We start from the raw sequence: 19,724 nt of genomic DNA on the forward strand, positions 1-19,724 counted from the left end.
AGTACATACTGCATACATTGGATATGTAATATGGGACTGGGACACAGTTCTGATTATTCCTCCTCTTGTCCTCTTTGCTGGTGGAGGATTGATAATACTTTAAGCATAATCAGGTAGTATACTGACTTATTTTCTTCCTCTTGGAAATTTGCTTCACTTACCCTTTTTATTTTAGAAAGAAATGGAAAGAAAAGGCCAATTTTTAGGTCAGAGAGATATGGCTGGATCAATTTTTATGACCACAATAACCGTTACATCCATAACCTGAGGCTGTTGGATAAATGTAAAGATTGATTTCTGTTTTTTATATGCCATGCTGTGTGTTGACTCCTGTAGCCTGGGACCCTGGCTTGTTTTTTCACATTTGTGTGTGTGTGTGTGTGTGTGTGTGAGTGAGAGTGTGAGTAACAGGTTTGCACAGCAGTGACTAATAGTATTTGTACGCCTAAACCCATCTCAGCATCACCATCAAATCACATTCACTACACTTAGCCTCCCTCTTTCACCCTACAGAAATTGAATCCTTTCATCCTCTTTCTTTCTTTCTCGTCCTGCCTCTCTCCTACATGGCGTCTCTTGTTCACATACTTTTACAATCTAATCTTTTCTCACTCCCTCACATATGGTTTTTTTTTTTTTTTTTTTATCAAACACATGGGCACACACGCACACGTAGCCCAAGTAGCTATCTGTCACCTGGCTGTTCAGGGGGCAGCTGCTGGTGGGTGGATCTGTAGGGACACTGGATAAGAAAAAGAGAAAAGATAGTAGAGAAAAGGGGGATGAGCGTGGGCCGTCTGCCTGTCCGGCAGCCATGCAGCAGCAACCAGATGGAACAAGAGAGAAAAAGCAGGGCTTCCCAAAATCCAGCTCAGTGCCTCTCCCACCCGGAGAGGTGTCCGTGTACATGCCCGTGAATGAGTCCGGGGCGTAGGCGGGGTGTGCTGAAGCTAAACTTGAATCGTAAGTGGTTAAACTTCACTCAGTGGTCACACTTTTTTTTTCTTCTCCTTTCTCTCTTGCTCCCCCCAGTTCTCCACTTCGCTTTTTTTTGTCCCCTCGGTCTTGGTCAGTGCACACCAAACTTTGTTTGAGGCTTAGAGAGTCAGCTCTGGCTCGCTATCGGGGTGGCCGATCACATCAGTGTGTGTGTATGTGTGTGAGTGTGCGTGCTTCATTGAAAGTCTTGGTGAATTAGAGAGAAGGGAGTGTGTTTGTGTGCTTGTACCCAAAGGTTAGCTCTCTCTATCTCAGAGGAGGAAGGTAAGCTCTTCTCTTCTCTTCTCTTCTCTTCTCTTCTCTTCTCTTCTCTTCTCTTCTCTTCTCTTCTCTTCTCTTCTCTTCTCTTCTCTTCTCTTCTCTTCTCTTCTCTCCCTGCTGCATTGTTCTTTTCCAGTTTTGTCATGCTGTTCAGATTGTTATGCATAACAGAAATGTGTTTATAGGCTCAAACGTGTGCGTTGAAGGAAGCACCATGAGTGTTTTCACTCTGCTCCATCATACGTGTGTGAATGAGTGACGCTGCTTTGGGCCTGAAGCGTTTTCCTGCAGCTTCTTGCTCTCTGAGACCTCAGTTGGCCTTTTGTATATTGTGAAGTGTGTGTCATCTTGACTCACATGCCAGTGTACTGTATGAAAAGAGTGAAATATGGATTTAGTTGGCTTCTTTCTGTGTGTTTGTGGCTGTGGGCATCGTTATTGTAAAATGAGATTACAATGGCATGTTGGGTACCACACTAGTGTGTGTGTGTGTGTGTGTGTGTGTGTGTGTGTGTGTGTGTGTGTGTGTGTGTGTGTGTGTGTGTGTGTGTGTGTGTGTGTGTGTTGGGGGTGTGTGGGTGGGCGGGCGTGCGCTGCAGAAGGGAGGCATGGATAGGATCAGCTCTTATCTTGGCTGCCCAGTGCCACACGAGGTGTAACGCCACACCCACACTACCACACAGTGTGTTTGAACAGGCACACACACACACACACACACACACACGCATCATGAAATCGCTGTGCCATAGTTTGACTTGTATTATCCAGTTTTTACAGAGGATATGCAAATTAGATGAGACTACTGTGTAGGCCTAATATTAGCGCATGCAAAATGAATTGTAGAATTCAGTTGAAAGCCCGACGCTTTCATTTTTAGAAAAAGTGTGAGCAACCGTTTGATGCCAGCGGCCACTCAGATGTAATGACGACTGTAATCAGGTGAATGAAACGGCGGTTTCTTTGTCATGTCAGAAATCCCTTCAGTAAGGGGTTGTGTCAGTCGTCATGTCCTTCGAGCGTTCTCTGGGGTTGACTTCTTGTATTTGTCTCAATAAGTTCAACATTTGGCCCGTGGCTGTGACGTGGTTATTGAAAAGATGTTTCTGGTTAAGAATCATTTGAGGCATGTGGCCTTTGTTTTTTTGTTTTTTTAGACCTTCCTACACTCACCTGAGGAAATATTTTACCAAAAGTACGCTTCAAGGAGGCTTCAATAAAATGCCTTTTTTTCAGTCTCATTCACCTTTCATTGTTCCTCTCTTGCTCATGTCATTGCTCAGCAGATCCATTGTCAGTTCAATTCTGTCTATTGTTAATCCTTCCTTTGCCTTAGACCCAGGCCCCTAGTTTTCCCAACATTTTGCTAAGAAATAGAGGAAAATTGATTGTGAACGCCAGCAAAAAGCTGCGGGAATGAGGCGGTGGAAATTCAGACCGGAATGTGAAGCAGCGCTCGAGTTCAGATCCACAGAAATCCTGGTGGATGGACGTACAGCGGCGCTCACCACCAGAGAGAGAGATGAGAGTGGGTAAGCTAAAGTGGATGAGACAGGCCTTGAAAAGGATCGGCCACGGTGTTGCTGTCGGTCAGAGCCGTTTTGTCTCCAGGCTAAGATCTCAGAGCGGCTCCAATGCGCCTGGAATCTCTGTCTGCACACACACACACACTGACAGACGGCGCTGAGCTTCAGCGTGTGTGTGTGTACAGTTCTTACAGTCGAGCCGTCTCAGATACCTCTTTGACCTGGTGTGGCTCCATACAAAAACCGCAAATCTGGTTTCAACGGCGTGTTTTTCCAAGTTAAATGAAACAGCTGTTTGCCCTGTGAGCCGTTTCAGATTCACAACATGTCGGCCACATTTGAATCAGTTCGTCTGAAGCTTTAAATTGATGCAATGTGAATTTTATGATGTATGCGATACAGACGAAACGGTGCATTTTACATAATTGCAGAAATGTCATTTAAATGATGTTCTATGGATGACTTGTTTACCGTCACTTTTTTTTCCACCTCTGCTCGTGTTCAAATGGCAGAATTACTCAGACTCTTAATCCCGCTGTTAGTGACTGCAGACATGGTCTCATTTCACATGTGCTTCTTCTTCTTGTGTGCTGAAATGAGTTTATTTATACCACGTTTAGCTGCATCTGCAAGGGACAAGCCATCCTGTTTGAAAGTCATCTTTGTCAAAATAATCTATGAAAATTTATCTATTTTTTTCTTGGGAACTTTGACTAAAAAACACCCACAGACATCTGCGGTTGTGGCTGCAGGTGCTCATTTGTATTAATGCGGCTGTTTGTTCTTCAGAGTGAGTAAAGGGCAGCATTTAAATATAATCTAGTAGAAAACATTTCGGCTAAACTTACAGACACCCACACACACACACACACACACACACACACACACACACACACACACTCGCTGGCCGCCGGGCGTCTTGAAACCTCGATCTGATGGATGGCATTTCAGATTCAGAAAATTTCTCTTGTTCTTCGTCTTTTTAAAGGTATTTAACAGGCGCCAAGATAGTCACAGTTTAACATTTTGCGTTGTGGAAATGAGAGAACATTTTAGAGTGAAAGTGAAGGTGTGATGCAAGGGTAGGTGTTGTGTGTGTTGGAGTGTGAAGGTGTGTGCATCTAAAGACAAAGGTGTGTGTGTGTGTGTGCTTGCGTGTGCGGGTGCCAGTCGGTGTCAGCCTCACCACGCCTGAGGTGAGCCCAATAACCGTGCCCTGGCCCACTGGAACGAAGTTTCACCGTCTTTAGTTCCGAATAGAGAAAGAATGTGACGTTAAATGAAATGGTTTTCAACACGGTACGGTTTTTATGTGCCGCTGTTGAGCTGTAGGGTTTGATTTTTGTGATTTTGAAACGTCAAATTCACTGCAGAAGGTGTCCGAATGAATGTAAGGTGTTTTTTGTTTTTGTTTTTTTGTTTTTTTTTTAATGGGAAAAACATACAACCTTCCTTTTTCAGGAACTGTAGCCCGGAGCAAGGGGTAATAAACTGGAGACCAGAGGGTCCCTACTGTAGTTTAATGTGTGCGTGTGTGGGGGGAGCGATAGAATAGGGAATCCCTGTCTTCTTCTTTAACCTTTATTTAACCAGGATATCCCATTGAGAGCAAGAATCTCTTTTCTAAGGAGACCTGCAGCAGACATTGTGCCCTGAAGCTACCAGATAAGACCTCTAGACGAAGGCGCACACACACACACACACACACACACACACACACACACACACACACACACACACACACACACACACACACACACACACACACACACACACACTGAAACACACTCATGTATGATTAAATAAAACTTCAGAGTCTCAACACCTTAATCCTGCATTGTATGTTCTGGCAGGCGGTGTGAGACTATAACCGTATTTTAAGCGTCACATTGCTAAGTCCCATTCAGTTTGGCCTCATTTACGCCACCCTTTTCCCCGTCCTTTTTCCTCCCATGTGCCTTTTCACCACCCGTCTTGTCTTTTCAGGAGACCTGAAAAGAAGGTCAGGAGGGAAGGGACAGAGATGAGAGTAGTGGAAGGGAAAAAAATGTCAATTACAATTACCAATAATAATCATTATAATTAAGCAATCACTTAATAGGAAATCAAATTATTGTGGGGGGGTGACAGCGGGACAGAGGGAGGTCCCATGGGACTGTATTAATTTCTGTTCTTTATTTGGCCAGAGAACTTTGCCTTTATTGTCTTTCCTTTGCTTTTTTGGCTGGGAGGGCTCGTCGAGAGGGCTTTATTAACTGGTAGCCTAGGGTGGTGATATTTTTGGGGTGGGGGGCAGGGGTGAGGAGGGGAAAGGTTTGGAGGGATATGTATTAATATTAATACTTTTTTGGGATGAGGAACAGGAGGAAGAGGGGCGAGGAGGGTGGGTGATGGTGGGGGAGCAAAGGCAGTCGTGGATCCACAAAATCATCCCCTCTCCCCTCACCTCGTTCATTTGTCTCCCCCTCTTCTTCTGTGGACACCAGCGGTAGCGGGGGGGGGGGGGGGGGCTGTTTTGGAATCAGAAGTTCAGTTGAACAGTCAACAGGACAGGAGGGAGAACCCCAAACACGCAAATACGCACATTTAGGGTTAGTACGCTCACTCCGATATGCAAAGGGTTGCCTAATAATAGCTGGGCAATGTTTTTCACAAGGTCCCAGAGGGTGTGTGCGCGAGTGCGTGTGTGTGTGTGTGTGTGTGTGTGTGTGTGTGTGTGTGTGTGTGTGCAATTCTTGGCAGTGTACCACACAGACTCACAAGTGTGTCTGTTTAGCAGTTTCCTCTCCAGAGGCTCCTGGCAGTGTGTATGTGGCCATTCCAAGGCTTCTCCTCATGTCTCTTAATTAAGGCACTCGTCAGACAGAGACCAGCTGGGCCTGGTCTGGCCTAGCTGGCACTCACCATATTTCAGTCAATCTAACCCTTCCATCATCCTCTCTTTCTCTCTCTCACTCACTTGCCCTTCATCTTTTCTCTTCTTTCTTTGCCTTTTGTTTCTCTTTTTCTTGTACCCTGCTTTTGCTCACTGTCTTGTGCTGTTCTGCGATCATCTGCGATATATTGATGTACTAAACACTATGTGTTTACAACATGTGTAAGCTTAACTGGTTGACCTTTCCGTCATACCTGCCTTCAGTGAAGTGCTAATTAGGAGTCCCATTAGGATTGGCGAGCTTGCCAGTTAATAGGCCCTTAAATACCAGAGTTGAGGTGTTTAGATGGAACACGCTTCAGACTGAAACATTCGTCCTGGGAAGAAAATGGCAGCTCTGAACAGAAGAAATGCGAGTATTTCTTCTCTGAAAGAACTGTTCCACGTCTGAAAAAGGTAGTTCATCGAAGGAAAACATGTACATCGTGCTTGTATCAGTAATTAGATGAATCAGACTGATTGGGATTTAGGCCATTACGTCATTTTCAGCCTATTCTTTACTCACATTTTCAAATGTAGGGATACTTTCAGTGGTTGCTTATGCTTCAAGCCTAACTGAAAATGCCATAATATTGGATGTTCAGAAGATTTTGACTGGCAGCATACTGTCATGCTTGTTGGATGCTGCTTCCTCGGCCTCATCTCCTTTGAGAACGAGCGCTAAACAAGACTGAAGCGCACTCCCAGCCTTCACACATACATGCTGAGGTGTAGCCTGTGTCTGAAACAGCTGAATAATTCAGAAAAGAATGCACTGGTGGGATCAATAGTGAAAAGATTTTCATGCAGTCACAAGTTAATTTATCGTGAAAATTTCTATGTGACCACTGGCTAAGGGAGGCTCGCGAATTCAGCATCAGCCCGTGCCCATACCCACGCTCCATCTTTCTTCCCCTAACCCCTCAGCCTCACCCCACCCTCCCTCCAACCATCCCATCTCTTTATTCCTCCACTCCCATTCCCAACCATCCTCCCATACTACAAGACCAAGCCCTGGTTACGCGGCTGTTGCTATGCCGGGCTCACAGGGTCAGGATTCGTGCTTATAGGCTTTCCTGTGCTAATCCATCTTGTATCTGGGATCTGTTTGAGAGGTCACACAGCTGACAGTAAACACTGTGTCCACATTCTGCATATTCACACTTCCAGCAGAGAAGCTTGATGTGTCTAAATGTGATAAATGGTCATTATGGGGGGTGGGTTGTATTTGTTGGGAAAATGGCCCAGCATCGGTATGACTGGCAGCCCTTGCACATCTGTGTACCTGGTTTCTAACATCATGTGTCTGTGAATGCAGCCTTTGCTTGTGCACGTGCTCCTGCGCACGCGAATGCCTGTGCATTAGCACACCTAGGCCGCTCCTTTATCCGAGGGATTATGGTTAAATGGAATGCTGAGATTCTGGCGGCGAGCGACCGATAAAGCCGAAGTCAGCGTTGGGAGAGAAAATTAATTATTGAGGATAAAATCAGAGCGGAGGAGATAGTTACCAGCTCGTTGGGGAGTTTAGTCATTGATATTTCAGCGCCGGCTTCCAGACAAAACACAGAGTTCATCACACACTTAATGTGAGACTTGTTTTGTGTGTGTGTGTGTGTGTGTGTGTGTGTGTGTGTACGCGTGTGTATACACCCACAAGCAGGGCTTTGCAGACTTTTAAAGGTTTCGGTCAGGGATCCTCAGATAGAAAAGCATTTGGGTTCCACGCAGTCTTTACATACTGATTCAGCTTAGCGTCCACAGGCTGTCCTCTTCCACAGTGATACATGGTATACTGCAGTCACACACTTGAAAATTTCATCTTTCACATTAGTTTGAAAAAGCTTTAAAAACAGTCTTCCCACAATTGAATTTGAATTTTGACAAAGTTAGTGGAGCGAATGTGAAAATCAGTCAGAAGCAGATTTCTAATTTAATTTGAATCAACCAACTGGTCGAAATAATCCTTCTGATAATGCAGGTTTGATCAAAGGGAGGTTTCTGAATTTCTGTGAGTACGGGATTAAAGCATATTAATGTCAGCAACAGCAAATAAAAAACATTGTTACAGTTCGATTGTTGGAGTAGTTGATTATTGTTCAGTCAAGGATTCAGGCTCTAATGACCAATCGAATATAAAATGTCCCAAATATGGTGAAAACCTGAAAAGGTTTTATTTTAAGTGCATGAGAAAAAGTAGGTATTCTGATGGGTTTGTTGTTAAGTATAAAAGATGTGCAGTAACAATGTGAACAATTAAATATCAAAACTGAATCGGCACTAAATTATCTAAATTCATTGTCATGATACTGTCATGGTTTAATGTTCCCATAGCATGCAGAAATAATTTTTCATTCGTAGCACCCAATTTCCCATCATATTCTTGCCTGGTTTTGCCTTCATGTTTTTCTGTCTGTCTGTCTTTTTGTCTCCATTCTTTGAACTCTTTGAACTGCTAAACTGTGTGACCCTCAGTAACAACAAGACCTAAGTGGATGTAACAGCGTCGGTACATTTATTAACATTCCTGCAGTTTGGAGCTGCTTTGCTTTTTACCGTACAAATAATGAAAATTTAACTCTTGTGCTGTTACAGCTCACTGCAGGCTGGAAAAGTGTTGACAAGATTTTCCTTTTTTTTTTTTGTAAAGAGTCTTGAGTGGTTAGTGTTAAAAATCAGCTGCGAACAAATAACCGCCCCTGACCTTACAGGACTCGCTGCATCTCAACAGATTTGCGTGTGCACGGCTGTGTGCGTGCGTGCAGGTGAGCGCATTTTTCTCCTCTGAGTGCAGACTGATCAATAGTAATTGGGTTGAGTGTCTCAGGCCTGTATCTCTCCTTTGTACTGTGGGCCTTTTGTAGGCTGACACAGGGCCAGAAGAGAAAGGGGACAGGGGAGAGAAAGAAAAGGGAGAAAGAAGGGGGGAGACGGAGAGAAAATGGAGGATGTTTGCAAGTCGACGAGCATGACTGACTCCCTCAACCAAATCTCCGGATATTTATTCAGCATTACTCACTAATCTAAAAAAAATCTTCCTCCCTTTCTGTCTCTCCCCTTTTCTTTTCATGCACACTCCACAGTGGAGGGATGAGGTGTGTGTGTGTCTGTGTATGTGTGTGTGTGTGTGTGTGTGTGTGTGTGTGTGTGTGTGTGTGTGTGTGTCTGTGTGTCTCTGTGTGTGTGTGTGTGTGTGCAGGTTTGTACTGTAGCATGATCTTAAAGGGGTGTGATAAAACAGATAACTTGTTAAGATGTATTAACAGGCTTCTCAGCTCTTCCTCTCGCTCCTGCTTACAAACACAAGCGCAGTCCCAGAGTATCGCTTCATCCTCCTCCCTCGCTATTCTGTCTCTTTTATGACTTCTATAAAAGCGATGTGTGTCGAGTGAGGGCGGCAAGCACCAGCGGTATTAGCAGGGAGGCATTAGGCATAAACTCTAAGGTATATTAAAGCAACGGCCCTGTTGTTCATATAAACACGCCAATTCAATTTAGCCTGCCCCACGGGGAATGGGATTTCAGCAGCTACCGAGAGCAGGGTGAGGGAGGGAGGAAGGGAGGGAGGGAGGGAGGGAGAGTGGCGGATGAGGTAAGGCAAGAAGAGGAGCTGGGATGAAAGGATCTTGGGCAGTAGAGGAGAGGCGCAAAAGCAGCAAGAGGCAATAAAGGAGAGGGGGAAGAAGGGGGTGAGGAAAAAGAGGAGAGGTTCGGGCAGAGACGTGGAGATTGGCATATGGGAGTGGCATGGTGGCTAGTTGCAGGAATTCATTATTGTTGTTGCATTAACTACCATGACGTAAGAACCTGTGTGTTTGTCTGTGTGTACATGCATGTGTGCAGTGATAAGCGCCATAGACACACACACACACGCACATGCAGAAAACCCACTCTCGCAGGCAGAGGGTCCGCCGGTGTCTGTGCACCATTGCACGCTTGGACAGAGCGTTATGTGGGAAACCCTACAGTTATATTATTCAATCCAAATTCAAATGGGCTTGTCAGGAAAGCTCTCGCTTTTTATTACCTGTCAGAAAAACCAAGGGATGGACAGAGCAGAGGGGAGCAAATTAAACGACAGTAAATAAGACCCCCTATCTCTCTCTGCTCTCCCCCTGCCATTCTGCCATTCCTCCCTGCAGTGCATTTTGGAGACACACACACACACATTTAAAGATTTTGACAGCATGTTGTTGTTCGGCTCTATCTGTAGTTCACCTTAACCAGGTTTTATCTGTCAATCAGATGCAGGAAGACCTAATTATTTTGTTCATCACTGAATACAATCTCCAGCCAATATGGAGTCAACTGAGCCGAGAGCTGGATTTGATATTAAAGGAAAAGGCAGACGTTTATTTAGATGGATTTAATCCACATTTGACATCTATAAACGAGGACCTAGAGGGGAGATAGAGGGATTCCTTAAGGATGAGCTCTGCATGTGGAGAAGTGGGGGTAAAACCTGGTGTTTCGATTACACACACACACACACACACACACACACACACACACACACACACACACACACACCCTGAACACCCAGAACAGCCTCCTCCCTTCTTGCCCCCTTCAGCCAGGCATAACCTCTGCCATCTGTCCACCCCCCACCTCCTTTACTCCTCCTTCCTTTCCACCCTCCTCCTCTCCTCTTCCTCTTCTTCCTCCAGCCCTCAGACCCCCCTCTGTTCATCTAGGACCTTATTTCCCCACCTTCACTCTCTGATGGCATGTGGGGAATTTTGTGTTTTCCTTGAGTCGGGGGATGTTCCTGAATCTGGACAGTGGCCAAAGTTTTTCAGCGCAGATGAAGCAATGGCTGCTGTTTTCTCTCTACTCACATGACATCATGATTCATCTTCAGTCATTTAGAGAAATGGAAATGAAGGCTGAATGACACAGTGTACCCATGACTATATAGTTTCAACTCCATCACATGACTTCAGAGGTCCTACTCACCGCCCCCTTTAGTATCAACATCTGGCATGTGGGCAGCTCTGACACTGTCACTGTGTTATCGACATCCAGTAACATCTGATTAATTGTGATTTTTTTGGTGTCTTGGATATGTAAAATCAACATTTCAGGCCAAGTTTTTCTACTTTCCACACACAGCACCTGTTTCCTAGAGTAGAAAATGCTGCTGTCTTGTTATTTTTATGACTTTTATGCTGTATTGATCAAGCCCTCAGGCCTGTTTCTGCTCCTTCTTTGCCCTCTTAATAATGAAAACTTTGAATTGATGAATCTATATGCCAAATGACAAAAATTTATAGAACCTTTTAATCTTTGAATTAATTTATCAAGTAAAAAATGTAACGTTTAGTTGCTAAGCAGGATACATTTTTGGATTCTTTGGCTGATTTCACAACAATACATTTGGGCTTTTTAACTGACGATGTGACAAAATAAGCTATTTTAAGTCATTGCTTGCATCTCCACTAACCTAAGCCAGGAAATTGTCATCATCGTAGTATCTTTTGCCTGTTTTTAGAGAGTCGACAGTAGAGAGATGACAGGAAATGAGGGGAGTGAGACTGGAAATGGCATGCAACAAAGATCCCCTGCTGGATTCGAACTGGGAACGCTTTGGTTCATGGTCAGGCATTTTATGTTGTTAACAATAGATCATTTGAAGACATAACCTGTAGATGAATTAATAACCAAAAGAATTTTTAGTTGCAGCTCTAGTTAATAGTAATAGGTTTTGTTCCCATTCTCTCCCAAATCTGCCACCAACTTCTAACTTTGCGGGCTGAAAAGACAGCTGGATGCATTTATAAACTGTATTTGAATGAAGCGATAAAAGAGCCATATTAGGAGCTCCTCTTCTAATCCTCTATTGTTCTTTGTCTGTCCCATGTCCCACAGAGGGGCTGCTCTAATTAAAGACTAATAATTTATTGTTTTATAAAGCCTGTGGAGACAGAGATTCTGCTCTTCAATCATTCGCTCTCTCCTCCAGCGTACCCTGTCCATCGAGGGCTATCTCGCTGGATGAAGTCTATAACCTACTGTGACTGTTGTGAGTTTGTGTGTGTGTGTGTGTGTGTGTGTGTGTGTGTGTGTGTGTGTGTGTGTGTGTGTGTGTGTGTGTGTGTGTGTGTGTGTGTGTGTGTGTGTGTGCCTTATACAGTAGGAGGAGGAAGGAAAAAGCCAAATCTAAATTAAAACTTTAAAGCACCATTATTTAATTACCCCAAAGGCTGTGGATTTGAAGGATTGAAGGGTGCGTGCGTGCGTGCGTGTGTCTGTGTCTGAATGTATATGTATATGTGTGTGTGTGTGTGTGTGTGTGTGTGTGTGTGTGTGTGTGTGTGTGTGTGTGTGTGTGTGTGTGTGTTATGTTTGCTCATGCAAACGTTTTCTGCTGTCCCGGATTATTTCAGTTTTTCAATTTGCCCTTCCCTGTGTGTGTGTGTGTGTGTGTGTGTGTGTGTGTGTGTGTGTGTGTGTGTGTGTGCGTGTGCGTGTGCGTGTGTGCGCGCGTGCGTGTGTGTGCGAGTGTATGTATGTGTATGTGTGCATGCATGGGCATTCACATGTGTGTTTGTATGTGCGTGTGACCACAGTCTAACCCCTTATTGGTTGCCCTCTCTGATTGCCCCTCCTTTACTTCTACTCTCCTCACACACACACACACACACACACACACACACACACACACACACACACAGAGACACATGCATGCAGGCATGCTGAAGCGCCGGCAGATAAAAAGGCATTATGGTAAATTCCACTTAATGACAAATTTTTAATTTGGGGAACAGGGCCTGCTGAATGGAGCTTAATTACCAGGGCCAAAGATCCCTCGGAAAAATAACCCCCTCGACGTGCCCAACCTGCCCGATAATGGAGCGCTCCGCAAAATGCCTCAGATTAACCAACGCAGTTTATCTACCCCCTCCCCCCTCTCCCCCCTTTCTCTCGCTGTATAATAACAAAAATAACAATCATGAAAATTCTATCTGCCTCCCAGCCCCCATCACCCCACTTCCCTCTCCCGCTCTCCCGCCTTTTCGCCCTCCCGCCCACTGCCTGACTCACTCCCGCAGGAGGAAATTCATCAAAATGAAATTGAGGTTGCAACTCACTGGTTTTATTAAAATATATTTGCCCCTTACAGACGCTGTGTGCTGGTGTGTTAGTGGGTTCTGCCGCAGAAGACAAAAGGGGCTCCCTGAATAGTTTGGTCAGTTTTATCAGCGATATTTTATGTGCTCCCAAACACCAGTACAACTTTAGCAAACACAAAAAAATACAAACACTTGTTGACTAGTACGCTGCTCTGCCTTCGTACCGCATTCAGGTGAAGCTCCAGAGTGATCTTCCCTGCAAATATGCACATTGAACTGAAAATATGTTTGACGTAATTCAGCTATATAATCATTTATTTCTTATGTGGCAAACTGTGGAAACTATTCTGTGGAAGTGTTCAACTTAAAACTAAGGATGCAACAAAAGACTATTTTCATTGTTGTTTGACTGACGGATTGTCAAAAAATTGTGAAGAATATTAACTTTTTCTTGAGCTCAAGGTGATCTAATCAGATCACTTCAAATCTATCAAACAGTTTACTATCACACACGACAAAGAAAACCAGCAAATCCTCACACTTCAGAATCCCAATTAAAGTAATGTTTGATGTAAATGATTCAGATTCAGAATTTGCCGAATGCCATTCAAGTAATTTATCAATCAAATGATTGTTTCAGTTCTGCTGTAAATTAAGTTGTCTTGGATTATATACATTTAAAAAGTTGTTGGGTTTTTTTTGAGAATTAAAAAGACAATATAGCTGTATCTTATCTCCACAAAAGACGGTCGTTCAAACCAATTGGTTTTGGCAGTTTCATGCGCTGATTGAAAGCTTCTCTTGTTCCTTTTAAACGATGACGCTGTATTATGTAAATGACCAAAAAGCCATGATTTCACAGCCCCAGGTCAGTTTCTGTCACCTCCAGGTTAATTCCTGGTTTAAAACAGTTATCTGTCATCATTTGATATGACAGTAAGACTGTCATTCCTCATCCAACCCCCGTTTCCAAGAAGTTGGGACATCGTGTAAAATGTCAATTAAAACAAAATGCAAACATTATGAGCAGCCTGTGTTTACTGACAACGGTTTTACGAAGTGTTCCTGAGCTCATGTAATAACATCCTTTATATAATCATGTGTTCACAAAGTGGTGAACCTCCCTCCATCCTTGCTTGTGGATGACTGAGCCTTTCCAGGATGCCCCTTTCACACCCAATCATGATGCTATCACCTGCTACCAATGAACCTGTTTACCTGTAGAATGTTCCAAACAGGTGTTTTTGGAGCGTTCCCAGTCTTTAGCTGCTCCTGAACCAACTAGTTTGAAATGTGTTGCTGTATCAAATTCAGAATAAGCAGATATTTACAAAAATCAATGTTGAAGAGGTCAAACATAAAATATATTGTCGTTGTTAGATGACGAAAAGGATTAGCAAATTATCAAAGGCTGTCTTATTTATGTTTTACACGTGTTTACATGTGTCATTTTTAGAGTGAGGTTGGCATTAGGGAAAAATCACAAGATGTTACTCCACGTTAGCTGGAGACACACTTCATTATAGAGCATCCATGTTGAAAAAACTGGAATCAAAAGTGTGACCTTGTACCCATTTTCACTGTCCTGTAATGTGTGGGAGGAACAAACTGTCCAAGCATGAACAAGTCAAATTTCAATTCATCTCCTTTTCGAAACGCAGATTCGTGATTGGTGAGACCAGCAGAACTGGTCATGAGTCAGGGCTGTGTGTTTAATAAGAGCCAGTGATTATCCACAGATACATAGGAGATAATTTTTGTTTTTGAATTGAACATCTCCACTCGATAGACAGCTAACGGATATTAAAACGACACAATGACTACCTGTCAAACCGGCACACATGCATGGGCTCGGTTTTGGATAACTTGAACATGGTTCCGCCGTACACACACACGCACAAACAGACTCACTCGCTTTTCTTGGCCTTCCCTGGTCCCTGTTGTTGTGTACCCTGATTGGACCATGTGGTTGCCATGCGGTTGCCAGGCCGCGCCCCTGCTGTGTGGTAATTGGTGTCTGTGGTATTGCCGCGTGGCGACGGTGCTTTGACTGACAGGTTTGGCCACCTGCCCTGCCCTGGCTGCCAACATGGTGTGGAAGGGGGCGAGGAGGATGGGAGGACGTGGCACAGGGCTGGCAGGGGGTGAAGGCTCGGCTTGTCACGCCGGGGGGATGGATAATCAGAGACGGGCTGCGGTGAAATATGTGATGGCCGAACACAAGGCAGATTCAACAGGAACCAGGGTGATGGCATCTGCTTGCATTTTGCCTTTTTAGCAAGCTGCAAAATATGTGTGGAATCACTGATCACAAAACATCTGTTCGGATCTCCTTTTAAAGATCGTCTTTAAGATATATACCAGTCTGTTGTGTGAAGGTTATGTTCAGGAAAAGTTAATCCGGGCTGTTTTCCAGAGAGCCTGCCCACAAACATGAAAAGTCAAATAAAATAAACTAAAAACTAACATTTTGTGCATCCTTGCCTGCCATGTGCTATAAGGACATATGTGATACCAAGTGGCAACAGAGGAAGAGACAGGTTAGCTAATGTGTTGCATTAGCTTGGCGAGTTAATGTTAGCAATGGGTGAAATAAAGTAAGAATATAGGTTTGGATCAGGAGTGAGAGTTAGGTTTGTCAGTACTGGGTCAATATGCCGGTATGGCTCAGGTTTCTTCTCTTCTCTTCTCAGTTTCACACAGTTTCACAATCAGTGCCCCTCTGACTAAATATTCAATAATCAAAATTTAAAGGTTTGGTCTTATTAACACTCATAAACTCATGGGACTTGATTGACAGTTGCCTTGCAGCGTAAGTAAAAAACGCACCGACTGTCATCTGTTTCAGATTCATATGTTACCCACTTCAAGCCAGTGAGGTGACAGCAGGCCGAAATCTCTCCGCTCAATTGAAACAAATCTTTTTGAACTTTGGCAGAAAATGTTAATGTAGGACTGCTTTGCTCGTAGTTAGAGGTAAGTTGCCTGCAACAGTTAATGCGACGATCGTCAAGCCCTTCTCTCCAGGCTCTGAGAACGCCTGTTGACTGGAAATGTGTTTTAGTTGATCCTGTGCGTTTGGGCTCTCTTTCTCTCTCACCGTCTGTCTGTCTAACAGAGAGATCAGTAGAAATGGGCGAAGAAAGAGCATGAAATGAAGCCAAATGAAATCTGCAGCTTTAATCTATAATAAGCCCTGTACAGCTATTGATCTATTTCCTGCATGACACACACACACACACACACACACACACACACACACACACACACACACACACACACACACACACACACAGAGTCTGTCTTCTACTTGTGCCGTATATCATTTTGTCTTCTCTGCCTGATTTTCTCCACTCCTCCCACCATTATTCCCACAAACACTTAGTCCTCCTCTACCTGTTTGCTCCTTGCTGTCCGGTGGGCTTGACATTCAGCCAGCTTCTCTTTTGTCGTGTTGTAATGTGCTCTATGGCCAGCGTTCCCCCCTCCTCTCTCTCTCTCTCTCTCTCTCTCTCTCTCTCTCTCTCTCTCTCTCTCTCTCTCTCTCCTCCTCCTCTTGTTCATCTCACTTGTTCTCCTGCTCTTTTTGCTATTTTGTTTTACACCCTCAGCCAGACTCACACAAAAGAGTGCAGGAAAGCTACGGGTTTGTGTGCGTGTGTGTGTCTGCCTTAGCCAACCTTTTTGGTGTGTTTAACCTCGCAGAGGGCAAGGCTGTAGGGCAAGGGTGATGTCACAAAGGAAGCACTTTTTTTCTCGTGCGCGCGCACACACACACACACACACACACACACACACACACACACACACACACACACACACACACACACACACACACACACACACTCACTCACACTCACACTCACACACAGCCTGCACACTCCCGCCCACCCTCACCATTGTCATGTATAGTGTTGCTAATCCGGCCCTGTCGCTTCAGTATCAAACATAACTTTCATTGGGGGGCAAGGCCTCTTTTTCAGTCCCATTTTCTGTGAGTGTATGTGTGTGCGTGCATGCTGGCTGGTGTGTTAATGGGCCTGGGCAACAGTGTGATACAATGGGCTGACAGGCTTGGGATGCCTGTTTAAGTGTCGGGACAGGGAAAGAGGGATAGAGGCAAGGCAGGCCAGTCCAGGGCTTTGATGTTGCAGGGCAGAGGGGGGGAGCAGCTTGTAGATGACACGCACAAACACACGTAGAAGGGAATTGGTCAATGGTCACAGTTGAGGGTGGTTCTCAGGAGAGACTTCCACATTGAAGACTTGAGTGTGTGTTTTGCCATTCTCAGCCTCGTCCTTGGGTTATCAGACTTAAACCATCCTGCCTGGACCTCGTCCCGTGAGGAGGATGTTGCTCGTGGCCCCCCTATATTCCTTTCCTGTGTGTGTGTGTGTGTGTGTGTGTGTGTGTGTGTGTGTGTGTGTGTGTGTGTGTGTGTGTGTGTGTGTGTGTGTGTCACCCCAGGAGGGCCGGGTGTTCATGGTTCATTAGCCACACGTACACTTCTGTTCTGTTCTCACTGGTAGAAGGGACAGATTCAGAGCATTCACACACACATACAAGCTCCCCCTCACACCTCACACACACACACACACACACACCTCACACACACACGCACTTTTTCTGTGTTTTGTTCTGTTCTGCCGGCTCTGATGAACTGGCACGCAGCCTCCTCCCCTCTCCTCCTCATCTTCTAGTAATCAGGGTACCTATGAGACAGACAGGTAGCATCTGTCGCCTTCTCTCCCCTGATCCTTCCCTCCCTCTGTTTCTCTGTCTCCCCCTCTTCCATGCCATTGTGTCGAATTTCCCCTGACGACGGAGTGATGTGATAATGTACGAGCGCGTCCCGGAGAATAAAAATCAGTGGAACCTGCAGAACTTGCCGTTTTCTCAAATTTCTCCACGCTGATTGTTTAAATACATGCCGAAAAGCATCAAGTCCCCGAGGCCCTCGTTCAGACCCCTACATTTCTCTTTTCAGGACTTTTAAGACAGCTTTAAGAAAAGCTTCGCCATTAGATCGCTTGAAATTGAACAGTTGCAGGCAACATGGCGGAGGCCTCTCTCGAGTCCGTTCAGCTGCTCGGTGTAGCCGCAGCCATCTGCTTATTCAGCTCCAGACTCCTTCGGATCGGTTGGGCCACGATGAAGCAAGCGGCTCTGATGGTTTGGTTTTGAACAGGGCCTCAAGGTTGATTAGCATATTTTCACCCAGTGTACCGGCAACCCCCCACCACCACCCTCTCTTCCAGCACCCCCACCCCCCCCCCACCCATGTGTTTGATTCCTCGGCCGTGACAAAGAGCTTCACCCTTTATCCGTGTGTGTGTTGGTGAGATGGGGGGCCCTTAGATTAAGGGAAAGCTTCCTGCTCTTTATTTGGGGAGTCCCCCCGGGAGACGCTTTGGGAATGACTTTCGTTGAGTCACTAACGCCTACTCACACGCACGCTCAGATGCACTTCTACACACACCTTTCACCCTTGCCTTTTTTCAAGCTGCCCATTGACTGGGTGCTGGATGTTGTGTAACGCCGACTACGCATGCACGGACGCACACACAAACACACACTTGTCACACAGAGGCCCCCCAGTCTGTTCACAGTAGGTGAGCGCTGCCGGGCCCCCCTGCCCCCCTGCCGCCCGCCCCGCTCACTTCCCTTTACTGAACTAACCCAAACGAACTATGCTAGAATAACTCTTACTCCAGTGTGACAGTGAGAAACAACACATGTGTGGATACACAGCATGTTTCTAGTAGACAGTGCAGTTGAATCAAATGTATTTTAAATAAATCATAAAAATTATTTAGCATGTGTACCTGGGTGGGGAAGATTTGCAACCTCTACGATGGAAGCTAGGTGGGATAAACAAAACTAACCAAGCCCCCTTTTAACAGTATAACATACTGAAATACTGCTGTTTTCTCTCTGTTTCATATCATTGTAGACTGAAAATCTGTGAGTTTTTGTCTGTTGATCAAAAAGACAAAAAGACAAAACAAGACATTTTAAGATGTCTCCTTGTCGTCTGTAAAACTGTGTTAAACGTTTTTCATTATTTTGACATATATAGACAAGACAGTGAATCATTTAATCAGAAAGTCATCTGCAGATTAATCGACAGTATATCCCTAAACTGCAGCAGACCAGCTAAATGCTTTTACTGTTTGATGATGCTCCTGTGTTGCCCCTCTTTAAGAGTGTGTGAGGGTATTCTATGTTTTCTGCAAACATTTCTTTAAATCCAACGTTTTACTGTCTTGTAGCTTGTTTTATTTTTAGCTCAGTCACCACACATTGCTTTGCAGTTCAGTTTTCAACAAAGTACTGGACTCCTGAATTTGTCAAAGCCACCCTTTGTTTATTGTGAACCGGAAGAAAATGTGACTGCTTCTCAAACTGACACGAATCTTAAAGGAAAAATCCACCTTAAAATAACTTCACATGATGAGTCCAACATAGTTGCGTGCTAATTCAGTGTTAATGGACCAGCGTTGCTATGCTGTCAAAGTCTAAAATCTTGACGTAAATGCTATATTAGGATCAGTTTCCCCTTCAGAAATGAGAAGCCTGTCATTAAAAACAGGATATATTGTACATTTTGTGTGCTTGTGCGTGGTGTATAGCCACTGGTATGAAACTCCAAAAAATACATGTTTCAGAGCTGTGAAAAAGTCAAAGCTCGAGCACCATCTAAAGGGTGTTTAAAGGTTATCATTCGCCCAAAGTGATCAATACAGAGAGGAAGCTCGAATGATGTGAAATACTCTAAATTGGATTCGCAAGCGTTTGCTGTGATGACGACAACGACGTTGAGTTTCTTGCATGTATGCGTATGTCTGTGCATGCGTGTTTGCGTGTGTGTTTTTGGAGGTGAAGGTCGCAGCGGAAAGAAGCCCCATCCAAACAGCAGCCATTTTAATTTGTTTGACAGGGGAGAGAGGTGAT

General features: G+C 44.7%; 1 protein-coding gene across 1 annotated transcript in view; it reads left to right on the forward strand.

The window, feature by feature from the left end:
* zcchc7 (zinc finger, CCHC domain containing 7) overlaps positions 1–19,724 on the forward strand; it is a 50,817-nt gene that overhangs the window by 7,603 nt on the left and 23,490 nt on the right. The gene's annotated exons all lie outside the window — the stretch shown is intronic.

Source organism: Chaetodon trifascialis, chromosome 2 (genome assembly GCF_039877785.1).
Source record: "Chaetodon trifascialis isolate fChaTrf1 chromosome 2, fChaTrf1.hap1, whole genome shotgun sequence".
Taxonomy (NCBI): domain Eukaryota; kingdom Metazoa; phylum Chordata; class Actinopteri; order Chaetodontiformes; family Chaetodontidae; genus Chaetodon; species Chaetodon trifascialis.